The sequence below is a fragment of the Arachis ipaensis genome, chromosome B2 (genome assembly GCF_059453495.1).
Source record: "Arachis ipaensis isolate K30076 ecotype BB chromosome B2, ASM5945349v1, whole genome shotgun sequence".
Taxonomy (NCBI): domain Eukaryota; kingdom Viridiplantae; phylum Streptophyta; class Magnoliopsida; order Fabales; family Fabaceae; genus Arachis; species Arachis ipaensis.
In genome coordinates, this window is record NC_142437.1 from 59,035,596 (window position 1) to 59,057,545 (window position 21,950).

The following is a 21,950-nucleotide window of genomic DNA, read 5'->3' on the forward strand; positions in this document are numbered from 1 at the left end:
TCCGGTGGTAATACTAGAAAACAAAATGCTTAGGGCCAAGGCCAAGACTCATAAAGTAGCTGTGTTCAAGAATCAACATACTGAACTAGGAGAATCAATAACACTATCTAAATTCTGAGTTCCTATGGAAGCCAATCATTCTAAACTTCAAAGGATAAAGTGAGATGCTAAAACTGTTTAGAAGCAAAAAGACTACTAGCCCCGCTCATCTAATTGGAACTGAGCTTCATTGATATTTGAAATTTATTGTATATTTTCTTTTTTTATCCTATTTTGTTTTTAGTTGCTTGGGGACAAGCAACAATTTAAGTTTGGTGTTGTGATGAGCGGATAATTTATACCCTTTTTGGCATTGTTTTTACATAGTTTTTAGTATATTTTAGTTACTTTTTATTATATTTTTATTAGTTTTTATTCAAAAATTACATTTCTAGACTTTACTATGAGTTTTTGTGTTTTTCTGTGATTTCAGGTATTTTCTGGTTGAAATTGAGGGACCTGAGCAAAAATCTGATTCAGAGGCTAAAAAAGGACTGCAGATGCTGTTGGATTCTGACCCTCCTGCACTCGAAATGGATTTTTTGGAGCTACAGAAGCCCAACTGGCACGCTCTTAATTGAGTTGGAAAGTAGACATCCTGGACTTTCCAGAAATATATAATAGTTTATACTTTGCCCGAGATTTGATGGCCCGAACTGGCGCTAAAAGACAGCCTAAAACTTTCAAGCGTAAAACGCCCAAACTGGCACCAGAATTGGAGTTAAACGCCCAAACTGGCACCCATGCTGGTGTTTAACTCCAAGAACAACCTATGTACGAAAAAGCTTCAATGCTCAGCCCAAGCACATACCAAGTGGGCCTCGGAAGTGGATTTCTGCACTATCTGCACTTAGTTACTCATTTTCTGTAAACCCTAGTTACTAGTTTAATATAAATAGCACTTTATACTATTGTATTCGCATGCTATTATATGCCATTGTTTACTGTTGGAGGCTAGCCTCACGGCCATGCCTAGACCTCTTTTCACTTATGTATTTTCTAAAGTGGAGTTTCTATACCCCATAGATTAAGGTGTGGAGCTCTGCTGTTCTTCATGAATTAATGCAATTACTACTGTTTTTTTCTCAATTCACGCCTACTTCTTCTCTAAGATACTCACTCGTACTTCAATCTGGAGAATGATATGATCTGTGACACTCATCATTATTCTCAATTCTATGAACGCGTGCCTGACAACCACTTCCGTTCTATCTGAGCTCAACGTAGTCATTGGGCGATAGCTTGAGTGCGTATCTCTTGGGTATCTAATACACGGACCGAGTCCGTGAGATTAGTATCTTTGTGGTAGAGGCTAGAACAAATTGGCAGCCATTCCTGAGATACGAAAAGTCTAAACCTTGTCTGTAGTATTCCGAGTAGGATCTGGGAAGGGATGACTGTGACAAGCTTCAAACTTGCGAATGTTGGGCACAAGTGACAGTGTGCAAAAGGATTAATAGATCCTATTCCGACAATAGCGGGAACTGACAGATGATTAGCCATGCGATAGCTTGAAGAGAGAACTTTTGCGTGGTCTAGAAATTCACAGATAAGTGCTTGTTGCAGGTATAGCTTCTAAACCAACAAAAGTCTTTTCTTACAAACGTTTTGGTTGTCACTTAAGCAAATCCAATAAAATTGATAACCAAGTATTTAAACCTCGGGTCGTCTTCTCAAGGAATTGCAGGGAAGTATGACTTATTATTAGCTATGGAAAAGGTAGAATTTTAGGTTTTTTAAAATAAGGAACAAGTAAATTAAATAACAAAAAAATGAATTAATAATGAAATCTCTTGGCAAGGTATAAAAATCAGAAGTCCTATCCTAGTTATCCTTATCAACGGTGATGAGAATTGGGTTTAATCCCACTTTGTTAGCCTCTAACTATGAAGGTAAATCAAGTGGACTAATTAGCTTGATCCTCAAGTCCTAGTCAATCCCTGTGGGAAGACTAGCTTTAGAGCGATCTAGATAAATTAGTAATCTACCAATTTCAACCACTACTTTATTTGATAACATAAGCATCACCAATTACTTAACCAGAGCCAAAAGGGAAGAAAATATCTAAATTAAATTAAAAGCATTCATAAATAGAATAAAACAATCATAAACTGAAATACCTCAAATAATATTAATTAAGAAAATCATAACATGAATGTAGCATAAGCCAAATTGAAAAGATAAATAATAATTAAAGTAATAAAATAAAAGTAGAAAAATAAATTAAAGGAATACTGAACCTATGATGAAGAAGAAATAATCCTAAATCCTAAAACTAAATCCTAAGAGAGAGGAGAGAGCCTCTCTCTGTCTCTAAAACTATATCTGAATCCTAAAACTACATCTGAATCCTAAAACTATATATGAATGTATGTTGTATGAGTTGTCTCATGAATGGATGCATTCTCCCAGTTTATAGCCTCTAATATGTGTTTTCTGGGTCGAGAACTGGGTCAGAAATAGCCCAGAATTCGCTGGTTTCGAATTCAAACACGCTGGTTTTTTTTGCCACTGCGACGCGTTTGCGTAGATCACGCATTTGTGTCACTTATCGTCAAGGCAACTATAGAAAATTATATATCAAATCAAAGCCCCGGATGTTAGCTTTTCAACGCAACTAAAACCGCGTCATTTAGACCTCTGTAGCTCAAGCTATGACCATTTTAGTGCGATAGGGTCAGGCTGATAGCTTTGCAGTTCCTTCAACTTCTTGTATTCCTTCCACTTTTGCATGCTTTCTTTCCATCCTCCAAGCCATTCCTGCCCTGTAATCTCTGAAACACTTAACACACATATCAAGGCATCTAATGGTAATAAGATAGGATTAATATTAGCAAATATAAGGCCAATGAAGCATGTTTTCAATCATAGCACAAAATCAGTAGGGAAAAAGTAAAACCATGCGAATAGTATGAATAAGTGGGTAAAGAGTTGATAAAATCCACTCAATTGAGCACAAGATAAACCATAAAAGAGTGATTTATCAACCTCCCCACTTTTAAACAATAGCATGTCCTCATGCTAAGCTCAAGAGAAGCAATAAAGGAGTGAAGAGGAATGGTAAAATGTATGAAATGCAATCCTATCTATATGAATGCAACTAAATGCAAAATGTTTCTACCTACTTGGTGAAAAGTAAATAAACCCTTCAAGAACAAACATGAACTGGATTTTACTAATTCAAATCATAAAAATGAAGTACAAATAGACTTGCAGAAGAAAATAGCTCATGAAAGCCGGAAACAAAGAATCGAGCATCGAACCCTCACCGGAAGTGTATACACTCTAATCACTTATGTATTTAAGGTTTCGATTCTCTCAATTCTCTACTAACCTTGCCTTCTAAGACTTGCTCTTCATCTAACAATCAACAAAATTTAATGCACAGATACACATATCAAGAGGTCTTTTAAGGGTTGTAATGGGGTTAGGGTCAAGGTAGGATTGTATTTGGCCAAGTGGACTAAAATCTGAATCCTTAATTAACTTAAACTTTTCCCACCTAAATTAAGACAATCCATGTAATTACAATGCAAAATCTAACTGCCCATTAACTATGTTTTCCACATATTCATGCATCTGATTTTGAGTACAGTACATATGCATTGCTTTCATCATTTACTTTGGGGCATTTTGTCCCCTTTTTGCTTAATTGCTCTTTTTTTCTTTTCTTTTTCTCACTTCTTTTTTTTTCTTTTCTTTTATTTTTCTCAATGTATATGATTAAATTATTGGATGCATGAATCATGTCCTAAATATTTTTTTCACATTTTCAGAAAATTCTAACATACTCAATTCTCAAACCAAATGTTTCCAAATTCAATTTCTCCACACTTAAATCATAAGCACTCTCACTAGTCTAAGCTAACCAAGGATTCAATTAAGGGCATTATTGTCTTTCGCTTAGAGTTAATGATGTGCTAAAGTAAAGAACAAAGGGGTATAATAGGCTCAACATTGGTTTGCAAAGAATAATGAAAGGGTAAGGCCATATGGGTATGTAAGCTCAGTGAAACAAAGGCCTCAATCCTGTAAGCGTATGCATACATCAAATAATAGAAATATAGAATTAAGCAAGACAAGGATCACAATTTTAGAGAGAAAAATACACACTAAAACAGAATTTTGGTTGATAAAATGCAACCAATCAAATAGGCTCAAAAATCTCACTGGTTTTTGTATGTTCGAGCTCTAAACCATGTTCTAGTATAATATTTCTTCAAACAAGTTTAACATTAAATTTATTCAAATTAGTGAAATACTTTAAAAAAGTTTCTTGAAAAAGAAAATATTACTTCAACCAAGTGGTAAAATATGCACAAAATCAAATAATCATGTAGTCAAACATGCAAATGCAACAACTAACAAGGAAAATAAACCATCAGTATTGAGATAGAAGAGTAACTAACCCATGGAGATCGATATTGACCTCCCCACACTTAAAGATTGCACCGTCCTCAGTGCATGCTAAGATGTACAAGTGGACGGGCTGCTCCAATTGATGCCTTTCTCTTTTTGTTCCTTTCCTTTCCGGTGGTTTGGGAGTAGCTTTCTCTTTACCCTTCTTGGTATCCATCCTAAAAAGGGAAAAAGAAAGTAACTTTTAAAGCTAAGGGTTAGAGCAAGGAAGAGAGCGGGAAAGGTGGTAATCAATGCACAATAAAGAAGAATGACGTTAACACATGGTCATGACTACATGTGAAAAGTTCATCAATAGAAATATAGCAAGTGCATGTAATGACAATTAAATGTAAGATGTTTATTGGCATGCTGGCAAAGGCATGAGTAGCATAGATCAAGCATTCCATGTCTATTTAGATTATCAACTCTTTCAAACTAACAACATGTTTGTAATAACAATTATATTTAAGTAATAACATACAAAAAGGGTTTTGTGAAAAGCAAGCATTTAGAGTAGTAGATAGAAAGAAATCGAAAAATAGTGTACAATGCCATATGCGCTTTTTCACAAACACAAGCAAGCATGGTAAATAAGCTATTGAAAGTATTAAATTGAACATGCAAGCAACCCTTTAAAAAGTAATATATAATTGTCAAACAATTCCTTTAATAATCCACAAAAATATAGAAAATAATGACCCAAATAAATTTCTAACACCAATGAAAATAATGCAATGGTTGAAAGTATGCAAATAAATTAAATGAAATAGACTGGAAGTGAAGAGGGATGAGGAGTTAAAGAGATGAAGAAGAAGAAAGAAGAAATAATAGAAGAAATTAGGATTAGAAAAGAAAAGATAAGATAATTGGCGCTGATCTGGATAAGTTGTGCGGCGCAGGCGACGCGAGCGCGCGGGTCACGCCCTCACGCGGATAGAGCTTCTATGAAGTGTCGCGGACGTGTAAGTCACGCGTTCACGTGGAGTGATTTGTGCCATTAGCGCGAGTGCAGCCTCGCGTTCGCGCAACTCTCTGTTCGAAATTCTTTTTGCCAAATTTTTGGGTGACGCGGTCGCGTGGTTGACGCGATCACGTGGATGGCCATTTTTGGAAAATGACGCGAACGCGTGGGGCACACGCTCGCGTGGTAAGGCTTGTGCGTCTAGCTCCAGTCCAGCCCCATTCTAGCACAACTTTCGGCCATGCACCCTTTTTTTACGTCGATTTCCAGAACACGCGTCTGCGTGAGTGACGCGGACGCGTGGGAGGCATTCTTCCCATATGACGTGGACGCATCACGTGCGCATGTTTTTTTTTTTTTTATGCAGGATGCAAAATGCAATGATAGTGTGGATGCTATAAATAATTCCAGGTTCAATGAAAATAGAATAAAATAAAACTCAAAAACAAACAAAACAAAATAAAATCAAAATTTTAGAAAAGGAACGATCATACCATGGTGGGTTGTCTCCCACCTAGCACTTTTAGTTAAAGTCCTTAAGTTGGACCTTTGGGGAGTCCTTTGTTATGGTGGCTTGTGCTTGAACTCATCCAGAAATCTCCACCAATGTTTGTGATTCCAATGGCTTCTGGGATCCCAAACTAGGCACAGAAAGCCTTCAAGCAGGTTAAAGCAAGTGACAAGGCCCCAAGAGTGTTGATTTCTAGACTGAATTCCGGGGGTCCCAGACCTTGCTTTTGCACCCGTCTTCTTGTTGATCATCATGATTCCATCCGGGTGGCACGCAACTGAAATTCTCACTGAGACATCCAAACAGCTTCCTAGACCCATTCAATTGAGAATTGTACCAACCTTTGTACTTCAATTTGGAGCATGCAACCATATTGAACCTTGCATGACAATTCCTACCACTGACCATCTCCCGCTTGCTCTTATAGCCACAAAGAGCTCTAAGCTGACCATCTGTCTCAAGCAAAGCATATTCAAGTGAGCTAATTAAGGTTAGAGATGAGAGATTTACCCACTTGAATGAAGGGAGGGATGGTGATGGCTTTGGGGGAGAGGTCTCCAACAACTTTGGCAAGGTGATTTCTAGCTCCATTCCCTTGAGCTCTTCCTTGACAACTTCCACCTCTTTGCAAGCTTCTTCAATATCAACCTCTTCCTCTTGGTAGCTTTCTTCTAATGCAATCTCTTCTTCATTGTTCACCAAGGGGATGGGAGGTTGTGCTTCTTCTTCTTTAATCTCCATGTCAAGTCCAATAGGAGAGGATTCAATTGTAGATAAGAATTCATCAATGATTGAATCCATCTCTTGATCATCCCCTTCAATGTCTTCAACCATGATATTCCTTGGAGGTTATACACCCTCCTCAACATCTATTTCAAACGTCTTTGAAGGAGGCTCTTTGACTGGATTTTCCCATGGAGGTTCTGCATCTCCTAAGTCTTCAACCAATTCTTCTTCTTTGATAATTTTGGCTTCCTCCACTTGTTTCAGTACAAAATCATGCTCTTTACTGTCCATTGGAGTTTTTAGTATCTCCTTCATGCTGTGTTCTTCATTAGATTGCCCACATGAAGCCATAGGGGTTCCTTGAGTGTCCGAACGTTGAGAGGGTAATCGATTTATTGCTTGATTCAATTGGTGGAGGGTGGCATGAAATTTTTCCACTATTTCCTTGAGACGATCCCTTGATTCTTGTCCAGCTTGAATAACATGATTAGGATCATAGTGCTCTTGAATTGATGGATGTAGACATGGTGTATATTGAGGTGGTGGTTCTAAGTATGGCTTATAAGGTGGTTGGTATGGTGGATACAGGTTAGGGTCATATGGTGGTGTTTGGTGGTAAGGGACTTGTGAGTATGGTGGTTCAAAGTTGTGTTGAGGAGATGGTTCATTGGCATATGATGGAGCTTGCTGGTAACTACAAAGGGGTCCACCATATCTATTGTCTTGGCATGCATTGTAGGATGGTCGTTGTCCATGGTATCTTGGAAGGTGATGTTGCCGAAAGGGTTGATCAGATCCTCGTGGCTCCTTCCATCTCTGATTGTTTTGACCTTGATGCATGTCCCTGTTATAATTTCCATTCCTTGCAACAATATTGGAACCAAACTCAAAGCGACGGGGGTGAGAACTCATAGTAACTAATAAAAATTAAAAATAAAAATAAAAACAAATTTAAATTAAAAGGTTATTGAAATTTAAATTTTGAATTTGAAAATTAAATTTTGAAATTTGAAATTTGAAAATTTGAATTTTAAATTTTTGAAATTTCAAATTTGAAATTTGAAATTTGAAATTTGAAATTTAAATATTGAATTTTGAAATTTGATTTTTGAAATAAGATAAGATAAGATTTTGAAAAAGATATGATTTTTTGAAAAAGATTTGAATTTTGAAATTTAAAACTAAGATAAGATAAGATAAAAATTTTAAAATAGAAGTCTGAATTTTTTTTTATGAAAATTTCGAAAATTCAATTAAAATAAAGAGAAAATATATTTTTGAATTAAATAAGGAAAGAGAAAAACAATAAAATGACACCAAACTTAAAATTTTTAGATCAAAAGGAAGAAAACAACTAAGAACAACTTGAAGATCAAGATGAACACCAAGAACAAATTTTTGAAAAATTTCTTTTAATAACTAAATAAAAATCAATAACCTCTTAATTTATGAAAAAACAAAAATAAAAATAAATAAACAAGCAAAAAGTAAATATTTACAATAACCAATAATAAGGCACACGTTTGCAATTCCCCGGCAACGGCGCCATTTTGAAGAGAGAACTTTTGCATGGTCTAGAAATTCGCAGATAAATCCTCGTTGCAGGTATAGCTTCTAAACCAACAAAAGTCCTTTCTTATAAACATTTTGGTTGTCACTTAAGCAAACCCAATAAAATTCATAACCGAGTATTTAAACCTCGGGTCGTCTTCTCAAGGAATTGCAGGGAAGTATGACTTATTATTAGCTATGGAAAAGGTAGAATTTTGGGTTTTTTAAAATAAGGAACAAGTAAATTAAATGACAAGAAAAATGAATTAATAATGAAATCTCTTGGCAAGGTATAAAAATCAGAAGTCCTATCCTAGTTATCTTTATCAACAGTGATGAGAATTGGGTTTAATCCCACTTTGTTAACCTCTAACTATGAAGGTAAATCAAGTGGACTAATTAGCTTGATCCTCAACTCCTAGTCAATCCCTATGGGAAGACTAGCTTTAGAGCGATGTAGATCAATTAGTAATCTGCCAATTTCAATCACTGCTTTATTTGATAACACAAGCGTCACCAATTACTTAACCAGAGCCAAAAGGGAAGAAAATATCTAAATTAAATTAAAAGCATTCATAAATAGAATAAAACAATCATAAACTGAAATACCTCAAATAATATTAATTAAGAAAATCATAACATGAATGTAGCATAAGCCAAATTGAAAAGATAAATAATAATTAAAGTAATATAATAAACGTAGAAAAATAAATTAAAGGAACATTGAACCTGTGATGAAGAAGAAATAATCCTAAATCCTAAAACTAAATCCTAAGAGAGAGGAGAGAGCCTCTCTCTCTCTAAAACTACATCTAAATCCTAAAACTATGTATGAATGTATGTTGTATGAGTTGTCTCATGAATGGATGCATTCTCCCACTTTATAGACTCTAATCTGTGTTTTCTGGGCCGAGAACTGGGTCAGAAACAGCCCAGAATTCGCTGGTTTCGAATTCAAACACGCTGGTTTTTTTCACCACTGCGATGCATCCGCAAAGATCACGCGTTCTTGTCACTTATCGTCAAGGAAACTATGAAAAATTATATATCAAATTGAAGCCCCGGACGTTAGCTTTTCAACGCAACTAGAACCGCATCGTTTGGACCTCTGTAGCTCAAGCTATGACCGTTTTAGTGCGAGAGGGTCAGGCTGACAGCTTTGCAGTTCCTTCAATTTCTTGTATTCCTTCCACTTTTGCATGCTTCCTTTCCATCCTCCAAGCCATTCCTGCCCTGTAATCTCTGAAAACACTTAACACACATATCAAGGCATCTAATGGTAATAAGAGAGGATTAATATTAGCAAATATATGTACAAGGAAGCATGTTTTCAATCATAGCACAAAATCATAAGGGAAAAAGTAAAACCATGCAAATAGTATGAATTAGTGGGTAAAGAGTTGATAAAATCCACTCAATTGAGTACAAGATAAACAATAAAATAGTGATTTATCATAGCTGTACCTGGTATTTTTCATCCGAGACGAGAAATCCGACAGTTGATTAGCTATGTAGAAACCGTAGAGGACCATTTTCACTGAGAGGATCCTACAGCTTGCCATAGAAGGGAGTAACGCATGGTTGGAAGAAGGCAATAGGAAAGCAGAGGTTCAAAAGCAACAAAACATCTCCATACACTTATCTGAAATTCCCACCAATGAATTACATAAGTATCTTTATCTTATTTGCTGTTTTATTTATCTTTTAATTATCAAAACCTCATAGCCATTTGAATCCGCCTGACTGAGATTTACAAGATGACCATAGCTTGCTTCAAGCCGACAATCTGATGAACCAAATATTCTCATGCCTGTTAGAACTTAGTAATGAAGTCAATCGTAGTATAGTCTAATCAACACGCAAATATCGCATCAAACAATTCCAAAATCTATGACCGAGAGTGTTGATCCCGGGTCGTTGATGAGCGGATAATTTATACGCTTTTTGGCATTGTTTTTACAAAGTTTTTAGTATGATTTAGTTAGTTTTTAGTATATTTTTATTAGTTTTTCAATAAAAATCATATTTCTGGACTTTACTATGAGTTTGTGTGTTTTTCTGTGATTTCAGGTAATTTCTGGCTGAAATTGAGGGACTTGAGCAAAAATCAGATTCAGAGGTTGAAGAAGGACTGCTGATGCTGTTGGATTCTGACCTCCCTGCACTCAAAGTGGATTTTCTGGAGCTACAGAACTTCAAATGGCGCGCTATTAATTGCGTTGGAAGGTAGACATCTAGGGCTTTCCATCAATATATAATAGTCCATACTTTGCCCGATTTTAGATGACGAAAACTGGCGTTCAACACCAGTTCTATGCTGCATTCTAGAGTTAAACGCCAGAAACAGGTTGCAAAGTGGAGTTAAATGCCAGAAACAGGTTACAAACTGGCGTTCAACTCCAAGAGAAGCCTCTACATGTGTAAAGCTCAATGCTCAGCCCAAGCACACACTAAGTGGGCCCCGGAAGTAGATTTCTGCATCAATTACTCATTTCTGTAAACCCTAGTAACTAGTTTAGTATAAATAGGACTTTTTACTATTGTATTTACATCTTTGGATATCTTTAGATATCTTTGGATTGTCTTTTGATCCTTTGATCATGTTCAGGGGGCTGGCCATTCAGCCATGCCTGGACCTTGTTCTTATGTATTTTCAACGGCAGAGTTTCTACACACCATAGATTAAGGTGTAGAGCTCTGCTGTTCCTCACGAATTAATACAAAGTACTATTGTTTTTCTATTCAATTCAAGCTTATTCCGATTCTAAGATATTCATTCGCACCTCAATATGAATGTGATGATCGTGACAGTCATCATCATTCCCAACCTATGAACGCGTGCCTGACAACCACTTCCGTTCTACCTTAGATTGAATGAGTATCTCTAGGATTCCTTAATCAGAATCTTCGTGGTATAAGTTAGAATCTATGGACGGCCATTCTTGAGATCCGGAAAGTCTAAACCTTGTCTGTGGTATTTCGAGTAGGATCTGGGAAGGGATGGCTGCGACGAGCTTCAAACTTGCGAGTGCTGGGCGTAGTGACAGACGCAAAAGGATAAATGGATCCTATTCCAGTATGATCGAGAACCAACAGATGATTAGCCATGTAGTGACAGTGCATTGTACCATTTTCACTGAGAGGACAGGATGTAGCCATTGACAACGGTGATGCCTAACATACAGCTTGCCAGAGAAAGGAGTATGAATGATTGGATGAAGATAATAGGAAAGCAGAGGTTCAGGAGGAACAAGCATCTTCATACGCTTATCTGAAATTCTCACCAATGAATTACATATGTATCTCCATCTTTAATTTACGTTTTATTTATCTTTTAATTATTAAATCTCCATAATCAATTGAATCCGCCTGACTGAGATTTACAAGGTGACCATAGCTTGTTTCAAGCCGAAAATCTCCGTGGGATCGACCCCTTACTCACATAAGGTTTATTACTTGGACGACCCAGTGCACTCGCTGGTTAGTTGTGCGAAGTTGTGACAAAGAACTAAGATTATAAACGTGCGTATTGAGTTTTTAGCGCCGTTACCAAGAAATAGAACCGTCACGATTTCTGCGCACCAAGTTTTTGGCGTCATTGCCGGGGATTGTTCGAGTTTGGACAACTGACAGTTCATCTTGTTGCTCAGATTAGGTAATTTTATTTTATTTTCAAGCTTTTTATTTCTTATTTTCGAAAATAATACAAAAAAAAATTTCTTCTTTTTCGTTTTTTTCAAATAATTTTCAAAAAAAAAAAACCAAAAAAAATTTAAATAAAATCTTAAAACCAAAAATAATTTGATGTTTCTTGTTTGATCTTTAAAATTTCTTGTTTTGTGTTTTTTGTTATTTTTCATATGCATTTTTGCATTCATAGTGTCTAAACATGAAAAATCTCTAAGTTTGGTGTCTTCCATGTTTTTCTTTTCTTAAAAATTTTCAAAAATAAGTCTTGATGTTCATCTTGATCTTCAAAGTGTTCTTGGTGTTCATCTTGACATTCAAAGTGTTCTTGCATGCATCATGTGTTTTGATTCAGAATTTTCATGCATTGAGTCTTTTTGATATTTTTCTCTCTCATCATTAAAATTCAAAAATAAAAAAAATATCTTTCCCTTTTTCTCTCATAAATATTCGAAAATTTGAGTTGACTTTTTCAAAAATTCTTAAAATCTAGTTGTTTCTTATGAGTCAAATCAAATTTTCAATTTAAAAATTCTATCTTTTTCACAACTTTTTCAAAAATCAAATCTTTTTCATTTTTTCTTTTATGATTTTCGAAAATTTCAAATTGATTTTCAAAATCTTTTTCTTATTTTTATTTCATATTTTCGAAATTAGTGCTAACAATTAATGTGATTGATTCAAAATTTTTAAGTTTGTTACTTGCCTAGAAAGAAAGGTTCAATCTTTTTAAACTCTATAATCATATATTTTTAGTTTCTTGTTAGTCAAGTAATCAACTTTGATTTCAAAAATCAAATGTTTTTAAATTTCTTTTTCAAATCTTTTTCAAAATAAATGTCAATCACATCTTTTTCAAAATCAATTTCAAAATCTTTTCCATCTTCTTTTCTAACTTCTTATCTTTTCAAAAATTAATTTTCAAATCTTTTTCAATTAACTACTTGACTTTTTGGTTTGATTTTAAAAGTTTACTATTTCAATCATTTCTTTTTCAAAACTACCTAACTAATTCTATCTCTAATTTTCGAAAATCCCTTCCCTCTTTTTCAAAATTTCTTTTTAAATTAACTAATTGTTTTAAATTTAATTTAATTTGATTTAATTTTTCCTTTCTTAATTTTTCGAATTTTTAATTTTAATTCTAATTTAAAAACAAAAATACTTTTATTTTATTTTATCTAATTTTCGAAAATTCTTCTCCCTCACCGCCTTCTATTTATTTATTTATTTACTAACACTCCTCTTCATCTAAGAATTCGAACCTACTCCTCACCCTTGTGTTTGGATTCTCCTTCTTCTATTCATATCTTCTTCTACTCACATAAAGGAATCTCTATACTGTGACATAGAGGATTCCATATTTTCTGTTTTCTTCTTTTTCATATGAGCATGAATAAGGATAAGAACATTCTTGTTGAAGCTGATCCTGAACCTGAAAGGACTCTAAAGAGGAAGCTAAGGGAAGCTAAAGCACAACTCTCTGGAGAAAATCTGATAGAAATTTTCGAAAAAGAAGGAGACATGGCCGAAAATAATAACAATGCAAGGAAGATGCTTGGTGACATCACTGCACCAAATTCCAATTTACATGGAAGAAGCATCTCAATCCATGCCATTGGAGCAAACAACTTTGAGCTGAAACCTCAATTAGTTTCTCTGATGCAACAGAACTGCAAGTTTTATGGACTTCCATCAGAAGATCCTTTTCAGTTCTTAACTGAATTCTTGCAAATCTGTGATACTGTTAAGACCAATGGGGTTGATCCCGAGGTCTACAGCCTGAACTCTTGGGATAAGCTGGTCACGACTCTCTTAGCCAAGTTCTTTCCTCCTCAAAAGCTTAGTAAGCTTAGAGTGGATGTTCAAACCTTCAGACAAAAGGAAGGTGAATCCCTCTATGAAGCTTGGGAGAGATACAAGGAACTGACCAAAAAGTGTCCTTCTGACATGCTTTCAGAATGGACCATCCTGGATATATTCTATGATGGTCTGTCTAAATTATCAAAGATGTCATTGGACCATTCTGCAGGTGGATCCATTCACCTAAAAAAAACGCCTGCAGAAGCTCAAGAACTCATTGACATGGTTGCAAATAACCAGTTCATGTACACTTCTGAAAGGAATCCTGTGAGTAATGGGAAGCCTCAGAGGAAAAGAGTTTTTGAAATTGATACTCTGAATGCCATATTGGCTCAGAATAAAATATTGACTCAGCAAGTCAATATGATCTCTCAGAGTCTGAATGGATTGAAGGAATCATCCAACAGTACTAAAGAGGCATCTTCTGAAGAAGAAGCTTATGATCCTGAGAACCCTGCAATAGCAGAGGTGAATTACTTGGGTGAACCCTATGGAAACACCTATAATCCCTCATGGAGAAATCATCCAAATTTCTCATGGAAGGATCAACAAAAGCCTCAACAAGGCTTTAATAATGGTGGAAGAAACAGGTTTAGAAACAGCAAGCCTTTTCCATCCACTCAGCAACAGACAGAGAATTCTGAGCAGAATCCATCTAGCTTAGCAAATATAGTCTCTGATCTATCTAAGGCCACTGTAAGTTTCATGAATGAAACAAGGTCCTCCATTAGAAATTTGGAGGCACAAGTGGGCCAGCTGAGTAAAAGAGTCACTGAAATTCCTCCAAGTACTCTCCCAAGTAATACAGAAGAAAATCCAAAGAGAGAGTGCAAGGCCATTGATTTAACCATCATGGCCGAACCCAAAGAGGAAGAGGAGGACGTGAATCCTAGTGAGGAAGACTTCCTAGGATGTTCAGTGACCAATAAGGAGTATCCCTTTGAGGAACCAAAGGAATCTAAGGCTCATCTAGAGACCATAGAGATTCCATTGAACCTCCTTCTGCCCTTCATGAGCTCTGATGAGTATTCTTCCTCTGTAGAGGATGAAGACATTACTGAAGAGCAAGTTGCTAAATACCTTGATGCAATCATGAAGCTGAATGCCAAATTATTTGGTAATAAGACTTGGGAAGATGAACCTCCCTTGCTCACCAATGAACTAAATGCATTGGATAGGCAGAAATTGCCTCATAAGAAACAGGATCCTGGCAAATTCATAATACCCTGTACTATAGGCACCATGACCTTTGAGAAGGCTCTGTGTGACCTGGGGTCATGAATAAACTTAATGCCACTCTCTGTAATGGAGAAACTTGGGATCTTTGAGGTGCAAGCTGCCAGAATCTCATTAGAGATGGCAGATAACTCAAGAAAACAGGCTTATGGACAAGTAGAGGATGTGCTAGTAAAGGTTGAAGGCCTTTACATCCCTGCTGATTTCATAATTCTAGACACTGGAAAGGAAGAGGATGAATCTATCATCCTTGGAAGACCCTTCCTAGCCACAGTAAGAGCTGTGATTGATATGGACAGAGGAGAATTGGTCCTTCAACTGAATGAGGACAACCTTGTGTTTAAGACTCAAGGATCTCCTTCTGTAACCATGGAAAGGAAGCATGAAAAGCTTCTCTCACCGCAGAGTCAACCAAAGCCCCCACAGTCAAACTCTAAGTTTGGTGTTGGGAGGCCACAACCAAACTCTAAGTTTGGTGTTGAACCCCCACATTCAAACTCTAAGTTTGGTGTTGGGAGGTCCCAACAATGCTCTGAACATCTGTGAGGCTCCATGAGAGCTTACTGTCAAGCTATTGACATTAAAGAAGCGCTTGTTGGGAGGCAACCCAATGTTATTTAATCATATATATTTTATTTTCTTTTTGTTATTTCGTGTTTTATTAGGTTGACGATCATGTGAAGTCACAAAAACTACTGAAAAATCAAAAATAGAATGAAAAATAGCATTGAAAATAGCACACACTGGAGGAGAGCAGTCTGGCGTTTAAACGCCAAAAACAAGCATCTGTCTAGCGTTTAACGCCAGAAATAGGCACCAAGCTGGCGTTTAACGCCAGAAACAAGCATCTGCCTAGCGTTAAACGCCAGAAACAGGCTACATTTGGGCGTTTAACGCCAGAAACAAGCAGCAATCTGGCGTTAAACGCCAGGATTGCACATCAAGGGCATTTTACACGCCTAATTGGAGCAGGGATGTTAAGTCCTTGACCCCACTTGATCTGTGGATCCCACAGGATCCCCTCAGGATCTGTGGACCCCACAGGATCCCCACATCTTCTTCTCTCCTCTTCACACCTTTTCATAACTCTCTTCCCCAAATACCCTTCACCAATCACCTCAATCACTCTTTTCCATCACCTCTTTACCACTCACATCCATCTTCTCTTCCCCATAAAGCCCACCTACCTTCAAAATTCAAACTAATTTCCCTCCCGAACCCAACCCTAATGGCCGAACCCTACACCCCCCTCACCCCTGTATAAACCCCTCACTCCTTCTTCATTTTCACACAACACAACCCTCTCTTCTTCTCCTTGGCCGAATACATCTTCTTCTCTGGTGCACAAAATTGTGATCTCAGGCAACGGCGCCAGAAACTCTGTACGCACGTCTTAATAAATCATTTTTCATTCACAACTTCGATACAACTAACCAGCAAGTGCACTGGGTCATCCAAGTAATAAACCTTACGTGAGTAAGGATCGATCCCACGGAGATTGTTGGTATGAAGCAAGCTATGGTCACCTTGTAAATCTCAGTCAGGCAGATATCAAAAGGTTATGGAGTTTTCGAAATTAAATAATAAGTAAACATAAAATTAGGATAGAAATACTTATGTAATTCATTGGTTAGAATTTTAGATAAGCGTATAGAGATGCATTCGTTCCTCTGAACCTCTGCTTTCCTACTGTCTTCATCCAATCAATCTTACTCCTTTCCATGGCTGGCTTTATGTAAGGACATCACCGTTGTCAATGGCTACTTTTTATCCTCTCTGAAAAATGGTCTAATGCGCTGTCACTGCATGGCTAATCGTCTGGAGGCATCACCCTTGTCAATGGCTGCATCCCATCCTCTTGTGAAAATGGTCCAAATGCTCTGTCACAGCACGGCTAATCATCTGAGGTTCTCGATCATACTGGAATAGGATTCACCCTCCTTTTGCGTCTGTCACTACGCCCAGCACTCGTGAGTTTGAAGTTTGTCACAGTCATTCAATCCCAGAGTCCTACTCGGAATACCACAGACAAGGTTTAGACTTTCCGGACTCTCATGAATGCCGCCATCAATCTAGCTTATACCACGAAGATTCTGGTTAAGAGATCCAAGAGATACTCATTCAATCTAAGGTAGAACGGAAGTGGTTGTCAGGCACGCATTCATAGGGAATGATGATGATTGTCACGTTCATCACATTCAGGTTGAAGTGCGAAAGAGTATCTTAGAAGCGGAATAAGTTGAATTGAATAGAAAAACAGTAGTACTTTGCATTAATCTTTGAGGAACAGCAGAGCTCCACACCTTAATCTATGGAGTGCAGAAACTCTACCATATGAAAATACATAAGTGATAATGGTTCAGGCATGGCCGAATGGCCAGCCCCCATGAAAGTCTAAGATAGCATAAAACTGATCAAAGATCCTCTAATACAATAGTAAAAAGTCCTATTTATACTAAACTAGTTACTAGGGTTTACAAAAGTATGTAATTGATGCATAAATCCACTTCCGGGGCCCACTTGGTGTGTGCTTGGGCTGAGCTTGAATGTTACACGTGTAGAGGTCAATCTTGGAGTTGAACGCCAGTTTGTAACGTATTTCTGGCGTTCAACTCTGGCTTGTGACGTGTTTCTGGCGTTTAACTCCAGACAGCAGCATAGAACTAGCGTTCAATGCCCTTTTACGTCATCTAAACTCGGCCAAAGTATGGACTATTATATATTTCTGGAAAGCCCTGGATGTCTACTTTCCAACGCAATTGGAAGCGCACCATTTTGAGTTCTGTAACTCCAGAAAATCCACTTTGAGTGCAAGGAGGTCAGAATCCAACAGCATCAGCAGTCCTTCTTCAACCTCTGAATCTGATTTTTACTCAAGTCCCTCAATTTCAGCCAGAAAATACCTGAAATCACAGAAAAACACACAAACTCATAGTAAAGTCTAGAAATGTGAATTTAACATAAAAACTAATAAAAACATCCCTATAAGTAACTAGATTCTACTAAAAACATACTAAAAACAATGCCAAAAAGCGTATAAATTATCCGCTCATCACAACACCAAACTTAAATTGTTGCTTGTCCCCAAGCAACCGAAAATCAAATAGGATAAAAAGAAGAGAATATACTATAAATTCCAAACTATCAATGAAACATAGCTCCAATTAAATGAGCGAGACTTGTAGCTTTTTGCCTCTTGAATAGTTTTGGCATCTCACTTTATCCATTGAAGTTCAGAATGATTGGCATCTATAGGAACTCAGAGTTCAGATAATGTTATTGATTCTCCTAGTTCAGTATGATGATTCTTGAACACAGCTATTTTATGAGTCTTGGCCGTGGCCCTAAGCACTTTGTTTTCCAGTATTACCACCGGATACATAAATGCCACAGACACATAATTGGGTGAACCTTTTCAGATTGTGACTCAGCTTTGCTAAAGTCCCTAATTAGAGGTGTCCAGGGTTCTTAAGCACACTCGTATTTTGCTTTGGACCTTGACTTTAACCGCTCAGTCTCAAGTTTTCACTTGACACCTTCACGCCACAAGCACATGGTTAGGGACAGCTTGGTTTAGCTGCTTAGGCCAGGATTTTTTTCCTTTAGGCCCTCCTATCCACTGATGCTCAAAGCCTTAGGATCCTTTTTATTTACCCTTGCCTTTTGGTTTTAAGGGTTATTGGCTTTTTCTGCTTGCTTTTTCTTTTTATTTTTTTTTGCCTATATTTTTTTTCTGCAAGCTTTGTTCTTTGTTGCTTTTTCTTGCTTCAAGAGTCATTTTTACGATTTTTCAGATTATCAAATAACATGTCTCCTTATCATCATTCTTTCAAGAGCCAACATATTTAACATTCTTAAACAACAACTTCAAAAGACATATGCACTGTTCAAGCATTCATTCAGAAAACAAAAAGTATTGTCACCACATCAATATAATTAAACTAAGTTCAAGGATAAATTCGAAACTCATGTACATCTTGTTCTTTTGAATTAAAACAGTTTTCATTTAAGAGAGGTGATGGATTCATAGGACATTCATAACTTTAAGATAAAGTTACTAAATACTAATGATCATGTAATGAAGACACAAACATGGATAAGCACTTAACATAGAGAAAACGAAAAACAGAGAATGTAAGAACAAGGAATGAGTCCACCTTAGTGATGGTGGCATTTCCTTCTTGACGAACCAATGATGTCCTTGAGCTCTTCTATGTCTCTTCCTTGTCTTTGTTGCTCCTCCCTCATTGCTTTTTGATCTTCTCTTATTTCATGAAGGATGATGGAGTGCTCTTGATGTTCCACCCTTAGTTGTCCCATGTTGGAACTTAATTCTCCTAGGGAGGTGTTGATTTGCTCCCAATAGTTTTGTGGAGGAAAATGCATTTGAGGCATCTCCGGGATCTCATGGTGATAAGCTTCATGCGTCTCTTGAGATCCATGAATGGGCTCTGTTGCTTGCTCCATCCTTTTCTTAGTGATGGGCTTCTCTTCCTCAATGGGAATGTCTCCTTCTATGAAAGCTCCAGCTGAGTAACATAGATGGCAAATAAGATGAGGAAAAGCTAGCCTTGCCCCAGGAGAGGGCTTTTCGGCTATTTTGTAGAATTCAAGGGAGATGACTTCATGAACTTCTACTTCCTCTCCAATCATGATACTATGAATCATGATGGCCCGATCCATAGTAACTTCAGATCGGTTGCTAGTGGGGATGATGGAGCGTTGGATGAACTCCAACCATCCTCTAGCCACAGGCTTGAGGTCCAGTCTTCTTAATTGAACCGGCTTGCCTATGGAGTCAATCTTCCATTGAGCTCCTTCCACACATATGTCCATGAGGACTTGGTCCAACCTTTGATTAAAGTTGACCCTTCTAGTGTAGGGGCGTGCATCTCCTTGCATCATAGGCAAGTTAAACGCCAACCTCACATTTTCCGGACTAAAATCTAAGTATTTCCCCCGAACCATTGTAATATAATTCTTTGGGTTTGGGTTCTTACTTTGATCATGGTTCCTAGTGATCCATGCATTGGCATAGAACTCTTGAACCATTAGGATGCCGACTTGTTGGATGGGGTTTGTTAGAACTTCCCAACCTCTTCTTTGGATTTCATGTCGGATCTCCGGATACTCATTCTTCTTGAGCTTGAAAGGGACCTCGAGGATCACCTTCTTCTTGACCACAACATCATAGAAGTGGTTTTGATGAGCTTTGGAGATGAATCTTTCCATCTCCCATGACTCGGAGGTGGAAGCTTTTGTCTTCCCTTTCCCTTTTCTAGAGGATTCTCCGGTCTTGGGTGCCATCAATGGTAATGGAAAAACAAAAAGCTTATGCTTTTTCCACACCAAACTTAGAATATTGCTCGCTCTCGAGCAAGAGAAAAAAGAATAGATGAAGAAGAAGAAGAAAATATGGAGGAGAGGGTTGTGTTGTGTGAAAATGAAGAAGAATGGAGGGCTTTATATAGGGAAGGGAGGGGGGTAAGGTTCGGCCATAAGGGTGGGTTTTGGGTGGGAAATTGATTTTGAATTTTGAAGGTAGGTGATGAGCGGATAATTTATACGCTTTTTGGCATTGTTTTTAGTATGTTTTTAGTAGGTTCTAGTTACTTTTAGGGATGTTTTCATTAGTTTTTATGTTAAATTCACATTTCTGGACTTTACTATGAGTTTGTGTGTTTTTCTGTGATTTCAGGTATTTTCTGGCTGAAATTGAGGGACTTGAGCAAAAATCAGATTCAGAGGTTGAAGAAGGACTGCTGATGCTGTTGGATTCTGACCTCCTTGCACTCAAAGTAGATTTTCTGGAGCTACAGAACTCAAAATGGCGCGCTTCCAATTCCGTTGGAAAGTAGACATTCAGGGCTTTCCAGAAATGTATAATAGTCCATACTTTGGCCGAGTTTAGACGACATAAAAGGGCGTTGAACGCCAGTTCTACGCTACTATCTGGAGTTAAATGCCAGAAACAAGTCACAAACCAGAGTTGAACGCCAGAAATACGTTACAACCTGGCGTTCAACTCCAGAAAGAGCCTCTGCACGTTTAACATTCAAGCTCAGCCCAAGCACACACCAAGTGGGCCCCGGAAGTGGATTTATGCATCAATTACTTACTTCTGTAAACCCTAGTAGCTAGTTTATTATAAATAGGACCTTTTACTATTGTATTAGATATCTTTGGATCATCTTTGGACGCCTGGTTCTTAGATCAGAGGGGCTGGCCATTCGGCCATGCCTGGACCTTTCACTTATGTATTTTCAAACGGTAGAGTTTCTACACTCCATAGATTAAGGTGTGGAGCTCTGCTGTTCCTCAAAGATTAATACAAAGTACTACTATTTTTCTATTCAATTCAACTTGTTCCGCTTCTAAGATATTCATTCGTACTTCAACCTGAATGTGATGAACGTGACAATCATCATCATTCCCTATGAACGCGTGCCTGACAACCACTTCCGTTCTACTTTAGATTGAAGGAGTATCTCTTAGATCTCTTAATCAGAATCTTCGTGGTAAAAGCTAGATTGATGGCGGCATTCATGAGAGCCCGGAAAGTCTAAACCTTATCCGTGGTATTCCGAGTAGGACTCCGGGATTGAATGACTGTGACGAACTCCAAACTCGCGAGTGCTGGGCGTAGTGATAGATGCAAAAGGATAGTAAATCCTATTCCAGTATGATCGAGAACCTCCAAGATGATTAGCCATGCAGTGACAGCGCATCGGACCATTTTCACAGAGAGGAATAGGATGCAACCAACGACAATGGTGATGCCTCCAGACGATTAGCCGTGCTGTGACAGAGCATTTGGACCATTTTCCCGAGAGGATTGAAAGTAGCCATTGGCACCGGTGACATCCTTACATAAAGCCAGCCATAGAAAGGAGTAAGGCTGATTGGATGAAGACAGCAGAAAAGCAGAGGTTCAGAGGAACGAAAGCATCTCTATGCGCTTATCTGAAACTTTCA

At 37.5% G+C, this 21,950-nt stretch overlaps 1 non-coding gene across 1 annotated transcript; it reads right to left on the reverse strand.

The window, feature by feature from the left end:
- Positions 1-13,724: 13,724 nt before the first annotated feature.
- LOC148574026 (small nucleolar RNA R71) lies at positions 13,725-13,832 on the reverse strand. Its single transcript, XR_015906654.1, has one exon. It is a non-coding gene; the product is annotated as a small nucleolar RNA R71 (small nucleolar RNA).
- Positions 13,833-21,950: the final 8,118 nt, after the last annotated feature.